This window comes from Hipposideros armiger, unplaced genomic scaffold (assembly GCF_001890085.2).
Source record: "Hipposideros armiger isolate ML-2016 unplaced genomic scaffold, ASM189008v1 scaffold_160, whole genome shotgun sequence".
Classification (NCBI taxonomy): Eukaryota; Metazoa; Chordata; class Mammalia; order Chiroptera; family Hipposideridae; genus Hipposideros; species Hipposideros armiger.
The window spans coordinates 1,355,859-1,362,724 of NW_017731510.1; the positions used below are offsets into that span (position 1 = coordinate 1,355,859).

The following is a 6,866-nucleotide window of genomic DNA, read 5'->3' on the forward strand; positions in this document are numbered from 1 at the left end:
CCAATTTGGGCCAGTGAAGCAACGTCCTCCACAACTAGACTGAAGAACAAAACAACAGCAACTTGTCTGTTTCCCCCTTCCCCCAATTCCCCAGCGCTATTCCCATCCCCCAATTTCCCCAAAAAATCTTTTAAAAAAGATGTATTTTGCATTATAATGCAGCATATACATTCAGGAACATAGATGTGTGGAGAAATTAGTTACAAACAATGCTGACCCTGACCACAGGCAACACATTCTGATATTCTCTATTCTGTCCTATTTGATTTCGTTCCGGTGGAGTAACTAATGGGATGAATCTCATAACTGAAAACGTTACAGTGATCAGTAATGTGAAAACTACAACAGTGTGAAGGTGCACTGGGCACAGACGTGACATCCCTTCCCTTAGCTCCTGTTCTTCTTTCTTCTTCCTTGTTGCCTCACTCTCTTCCTCCTTTCATGCAAAGATAGTTAGTTGGTTTCAGGTAGCCATCCCCTTATGCCTCCATTCCAAACAAATACTGTAGATGTGATTTCCCTTTTTTCAGTAAATTCTAATTGTAACTTTAAACTACTAAAAATTTTATTCATACAGTAACACTGACATTACATGTTCTACATTATCATATAAATGAAAAACCAAGAAGAGGCTCTTTGTCTCTTCTGTTTTCAGTATTTCCATAAAACAGAAAGCCCAAGAGCTCAGTTCTGGCGATTGTTGGGGCCTAGCTATGCTGAGGACTAGATTAATGTCATCTTTTCTAGGCCCTCAGAATTATCTAAAGCCTGAACCTCTGGGTGGGTCTCTGAGTCTCTTCCTCGGTCACAAATAATTTTTCCGAGGGGTTGACTATCACATTAAATCCCCATTCTACTTCTTCTCTGTTTGTAGACTGAGTTTACATTCCAGCAAGGCTAGTCATCATTGCTGAATCAGTCCTTGTCTCTGTGGCACGCGGAGAAGGGCCTTTCTTTACTGGTAAAAATGCTCATAAACAATAAACACGCAGCTCTACTGAGATAGACAGCAGCTCCTGGAACCTTCTGTGCTTTCCAAATCTCTCTATACACACACTCATGCTAGAACAGAATGCTCCTGTATCTAATTTGTTTGGTCCATCAAGCCTTGTGTATGATGTAAACAGTTGTAGGCGCAAGAGAACAGTTGAGCCCGCTGCTTACAGAGCTCTTCAACTCTCCAACCAAGTTCCCTCTTTTCAGCCTCAGCTCGATCCTATTGTAAATGCTAATGTTTTAAACTCCTGTGATGAGTGAATTGGGACCAGGTATCTCGGGTCAGGTACTCCTCCAGGAGTCCTGGCAGGCAGAGCCACTAAGGAGAAAACTGGGTTTGGTTAACTTTCTAAGATCACCTAGGTGTCTGGTAGTATAGCACACAGCTGTATCCCAGCTTATGTTCTTTCAAATCTATGGGCATTTCTGCTATGACGTGATGCACTCATGCATCTCGAAACAAACACATACCCCTCTTATTCTGCAAAATTGTGAGAAGATAGGGTTCATGGGAGAAGCAGAGCTGAGACAGTCCACTCAAACCCTTACAACTTTATCACCGCACAGCCCTAACAAAATAGTAATTATCCTAATTAAAATACTTACACAGTAAAAAAGGCATGTTAGAGTCCTATTTTAAAAAACACAGTACCAAATATACGACTTTGTCTTTAAAAAAGGAGGGAATGAAAAGTACAGACTCAAAAAGATATTTACACAACCATGTTCAGCATTATTCATAATAGCCTAGACACAGAAACAACCCAAGTGTCCATCAACAGACGAATAAATGAACAAATGTGGTATATCCATACAATGGAATATTATTCAGCCTTAAAAAGGAAGGAAATCCTGATACATGTTATAACATAAATAAACCTTGAGGACATTATTCAAACTGAAATAAGCCAGACACAGAAGGACAAATACTGTATGATTGCACTTATGAGATATAGAAGCCAAAATTATAAAGTCACAAAGTAGAATGGTGGTTGCCAGGGATGCTGGAGAGAGGAGGGAGAGAATGGGGACGTTTGTTTTTGTTTTTGTTTATTAAAATTATTTTTATTATGATTTAATTAGCTTGATTTAATTACTTTGTTCACTGACTGAGCATTCCGTTGTCACAGCCAGATCTTCGCTCTCATTCGTGGCATGAATGTTCCCATAGAATTACACATTTTCTCTGTGCAACCATTGGCGCGGGCTGGGGGGGTTTGCCAGAACTCACGATTTATCACAATCAGCATCATCACAAATTATAGGAAGCATCCAGCAATATGATAACTTCTAAATGAAGTGTCTGAAAGCAGGTCATACCACCAGCCTCGGCTGTTAATCCGTCATATTTCACAGTCACCCTGACACCCTGTCCAATTTGCTGTGCCTGCTTTAGGACCAGGCAGCTCATGGGAGTGCTGCCTCTGAGACTGCCCACACGAGAGGTCCAGCTCCTACACAGGCTGCCGTCCTGACAAAGCCTGCCAGGCCCTCCTCAGCCTCCCTGCAGCCCATACTCACTGGCACTCCTGATGCCTGTCCCTCTGAGTCAAGTGTCCTGCACCTGAGATCTACAATCTGAAATCTAGCATTTCCCTCAACTGTCAATGAAGGCAACACACCACAGAGCACTGGCAGTCCTGGGACTTGGTCACCAAAGAATACCAGGTATTTCTATGATTATATTACAGCGACTGTTCATACCTTGCAACACAATATTTTCATCATTACTTCAAATCAGTAGTGGGCACTAGACCCCCAGCAGATCACACATGATCTCAACCTTTTGTACCACAGGCCACTTCACAATGCAGTGTGACTCAAGCTGGGCAACAGCAGCCTTCAAACTGGTGTCTTCCAAAAATAAAATCAGCTCTAACTTGCCTATATTTGAAATGTGTCATCTTGATGAATGTGCTCAAAGCTATACAAAGTTGTTTTCTTATGTTCTAACAATTGTTATTTCAATATATGCGGCTTCCAACATGATCTGATGTATTTTATGATTCAAAGCCATTTTTCTGAGAAGAGATCCATAGGCTTTGTCACACTGCTCTAACAATAGAGGCATAAGCTGTTTTGTACCTGTGACTGCTGTAGTGTCCCGTGACTGCTGTAATAAATTACCACAACCTTGGTGGCTTCAAACAACTGAAATTCTCTCACGGTTCTGGAGGCCAGAAGTTCAACATCAGCCTTCCTGGGCAGAAATCAAGGCACCGTCAGGCCGTCCGCCTGCCACGGGGCCCAGAGGAGCATCCGTTCTTTGCCTCTTTCAGCTTCCGGTGGCTGCCGGCATTCTTTCGCTTATGGGTGCTTCACTCCAGTCTCTCTGCCTTTGTCTTCACATCACCTCACTTTTTTGTGTATGCGTCGTCTCCCTGTGCCTCTCTCTTACAAGGACACTTTTGATGGCATTTAGGGCTCCACTGGATAATCCAGGACAATCTCCCCATCTCAGGATCCTTAACTTAATCACATCTTCAAATGTTGTTTTTCCAATAAGGTAACATTTACAAGATGTCAAGGATTAGGGCCTGACATTTTGGGGCCACCATTCAGTCCACTGTAGTCCCTATGCTTAATTCTTTATTGATTGTACAATTACCATCTTGAGTCTCATGACATAAGGGACATAAAATGATTTGAAAGATGTGACAAAACTGGTACCAAATTATAATAGATGATCCTGCCAAAGCCCATTAAAATTAGTTACGAGTTGATGTAATGGGTAAAGAGAAAGCAAGGCCTTTTAAAAAATTAACTTTTCACCAACTTCACAGGAGAGGAAACAGGCCTGTTTCTTCATCTCCAGATGAAGAAAAGACAAGCTTTGCAAACCCTGCCACTAGGCATGTGGGTTCTTGGGCACTGCAGACCTCACAGGACTCAGGTCGGCAGTTCTGCTTCTCCCTCCTCCACCTCATCCTGTCCCCAGGGTGCTGTACCCAAGTGCTCTGCCAAGTGTTGAATGAGGAACTTATGCCACTGACCAGAAGTGAAAAAGGGCAGGGACTGTGTGTTTTTCAATTAAACAGAACAGGAAGTAAGCATTAAATTCAACATGAAATGTTCACCCTACTGTTTAGAACAAAATCTCCATAGTCAGATGTGCCCAACCAGAGTTTGTTTCCAAAACGAGTTCCATTACTGCTGTTTCTTGGGACCATGAAAATGGTGCGTGGCCTGATGTCATCCTCCGGTCTAAAAATCGGACCTGGCTTCCTGACCCAGCTATGCATCTTCTCGTGTGATTTCACTTGCAAAACCTGACCTTCTAAATGCCAGTTTCCTCACCTGGGGCAGATGTACTAGGTAGACTCCTTAAAGGCAGGACTTACTCTTATTTTTCTGTGTGAAGCTTTGAGCACGTTGCCTGACACACAGAGGACCCTCAATAAATATCCATTTACTTATTTACTTAAACTGAGCCTGCCTTACCTGACTCACAAACTCAAAGCGATACTTGGCATGCTGCCTCTGAAGAGAACTCCGAAACTCTACACACACAGAAGGCATCCATGTTGCTATAGATGTCATTGTTCTGGCGCGAAGGCACTTTGCAAGGTCCCTTCCAGCCATAGGATACTTTCATCCCTTTTAAAATTAGCCTCAGAGACTGCATATTTGCGCTGAAAAGGGGCAGAAAGGGGTTTCCGTTATTCGTGCTCATTTCAGAGGGTGTGCCCTATCGCGGGGAACTGTTTGCAAACCTTAGTGCTCACCATCAGGCTGGAAAGACATTTGGAATTATCTGCTTCGACAGCCTCCCTTTACAGATAAGAACACAGCTGCCCAATGTCACGTGACTGGTTAGCAGCAACGAACCCCGGCAGCTAGAACCCGCGTGGCCTATCTTCTAGTCCTGGGCTTTCTTCTTCGTATTACGTTCCCTCTTTAACCCAGCGTCTTTACTTGGCCTGGGACAACGGCTCCGTGCAAGCACCTACCTCACAGCTCACTGTTCCAAGCTCTCAAAAGGAACAGTATGGCGCCCCGTGAGGAGCGCGGGCCTCGGCCACCCACGACCAGAGCAGCGCCACACTAGCCCGCCCGGTGCCTGTGGGGCGGGCCTTCCTCTATCCGCAGCCAGGTGCTCTGGGCAGGCGCGGGGAGGCCGCAGGGCGCCGTGTACACGCCCGTGCTGCGTGCCACGCAAATACATACGTCACCGGCGCCAGCGCTTCGCGTCATGACCTCCGGGGGCCACGGGCACTATCTTGCTCGCTCGGTAGCCGCGACTGAGTGGGAGTCCCGGAGCCGGAACCGGAGCTGCAGCGTGTGGAAGGTGCTGCCGCTGCCATGCCGTCCTTACCGCTGCAGGTGGCCGTGGTGTGCTCCAGCAACCAGAACCGGAGCATGGAGGCGCACCACATCCTCAGCAAACGGGGATTCAACCTCCGGTCCTTCGGCACAGGAACTCACGTGAAGCTTCCAGGACCAGCTCCGGACAAGCCAAATGTTTATGATTTCAGTACCACCTACGAGCAGATGTACAATGATCTCCTTCGGAAAGACAAAGAGCTCTAGGACAGAAATAAGCGGATCAAGCCCCGGCCGGAACGGTTCCAGAACTGCCGAGACCAGTTCGATCTGATCCTGACCTGCGAGGAGTGAGAGGAGCGAGTGTACCGACCAGGTCGTGGAAGAGCTGAATTCCAGGGAGCAGGAGACCTGCCAGCTGGTGCACGTGGTCAACGTGGAGATCCAGGACAACCACGGAAGAGGCCACCCTGAGGGCGTTCCTCATCTGTGAGCTCTGCCAGTGCCTTCAGGACACGGAGGACTTGGACAATGAGATTGATGAGCTGCTGCTGGAGTTCGAGGAGAAGAACAGCAGGGCCTTCCTGCACACCGTCTGCTTCTACTGACCTGGCCCCGGGCAGGTGCGCCAGCTGCCCGGAGCCATCTCTTTTTTTTTTAAGATTTTTATTGGGGAATCGGGGGGGATGGGAACAGTGCTAGGGAATTGGGGGAAGGGGAACAGACAAGATGCTGTCCTTTTTTTTTTTGTTCTTCAGTCTAGTTGTGGAGGACGTTGCTTCACTGGCCCAAGTTTGCACCATCATTGCGCTCTTCCCGGGTGAGGCAGATCAGTTGGAGCCTTTGTTCTTCCTGTCGTTAATACTTTCCCTTCTGAGACTTGTTTTTTCCCCCGAGGGCTTCTGCTGGTGGACAGTAGCGTTAAAAGTTCTGAAATCAGCAGTCCAAAATCAAGGTGTCAGCAGGGCTCTGCTCCCTCCCAAAGTTCCAAAGCCATCCTTGCCTCTTCTTGGCTCCATGCTCTTCTTGTCGTGGTGGTATAATTCCTGTTTCTGCCTCTATCTTCGCATGGCCTTCTTCCCTGTGTGTCTGTGTGTCTGTCTCGTCATTGAGAATGGGAGTTTTTGTTTAACAGGTACAGTTTCAGGTTTGCAAGGTAAAGAGAATTCTGGAGATGGATGGTGGTGATGGCTGCACAACAGTGTCAATGTACTCAATGCCACTGAACTGTATACACTTGAAAATAGTTAAGATGGGAAATTCCATGTTCTGTGTATTTTGCCACAATTTTATAAAAATTAAGGTGTGGGTAGCTTCATGGACAGGGCTTAAAGGTTGACACTGGTGACTTATGAGGACAAGGACAAAATGCACACAGGTTGAGCGAACTGAGCACAGAAGAAGGACGTGGATGAAGGAGCTGGCGACCAGGCACGTGGCTTTGGCTGTGCTGCCTTATGGGAGGCACCAAACACTAACATTGCAGGAATCTCTAAACCAGCACAAGTTTCCCATCATACTGACATCCTTCCCCTCTTTGCCAATGGCATTGAGCTAGGACTTTACGGAAACTTGGCCTTTAGCAAAACAGACTATACTACGCTGCC

At 46.3% G+C, this 6,866-nt stretch overlaps 1 pseudogene; it reads left to right on the forward strand.

Moving 5' to 3' along the window:
• Positions 1-5,286: 5,286 nt before the first annotated feature.
• On the forward strand, positions 5,287-5,867 carry LOC109387510 (RNA polymerase II subunit A C-terminal domain phosphatase SSU72 pseudogene; annotated as a pseudogene).
• The last annotated feature ends 999 nt before the right edge of the window (positions 5,868-6,866 follow it).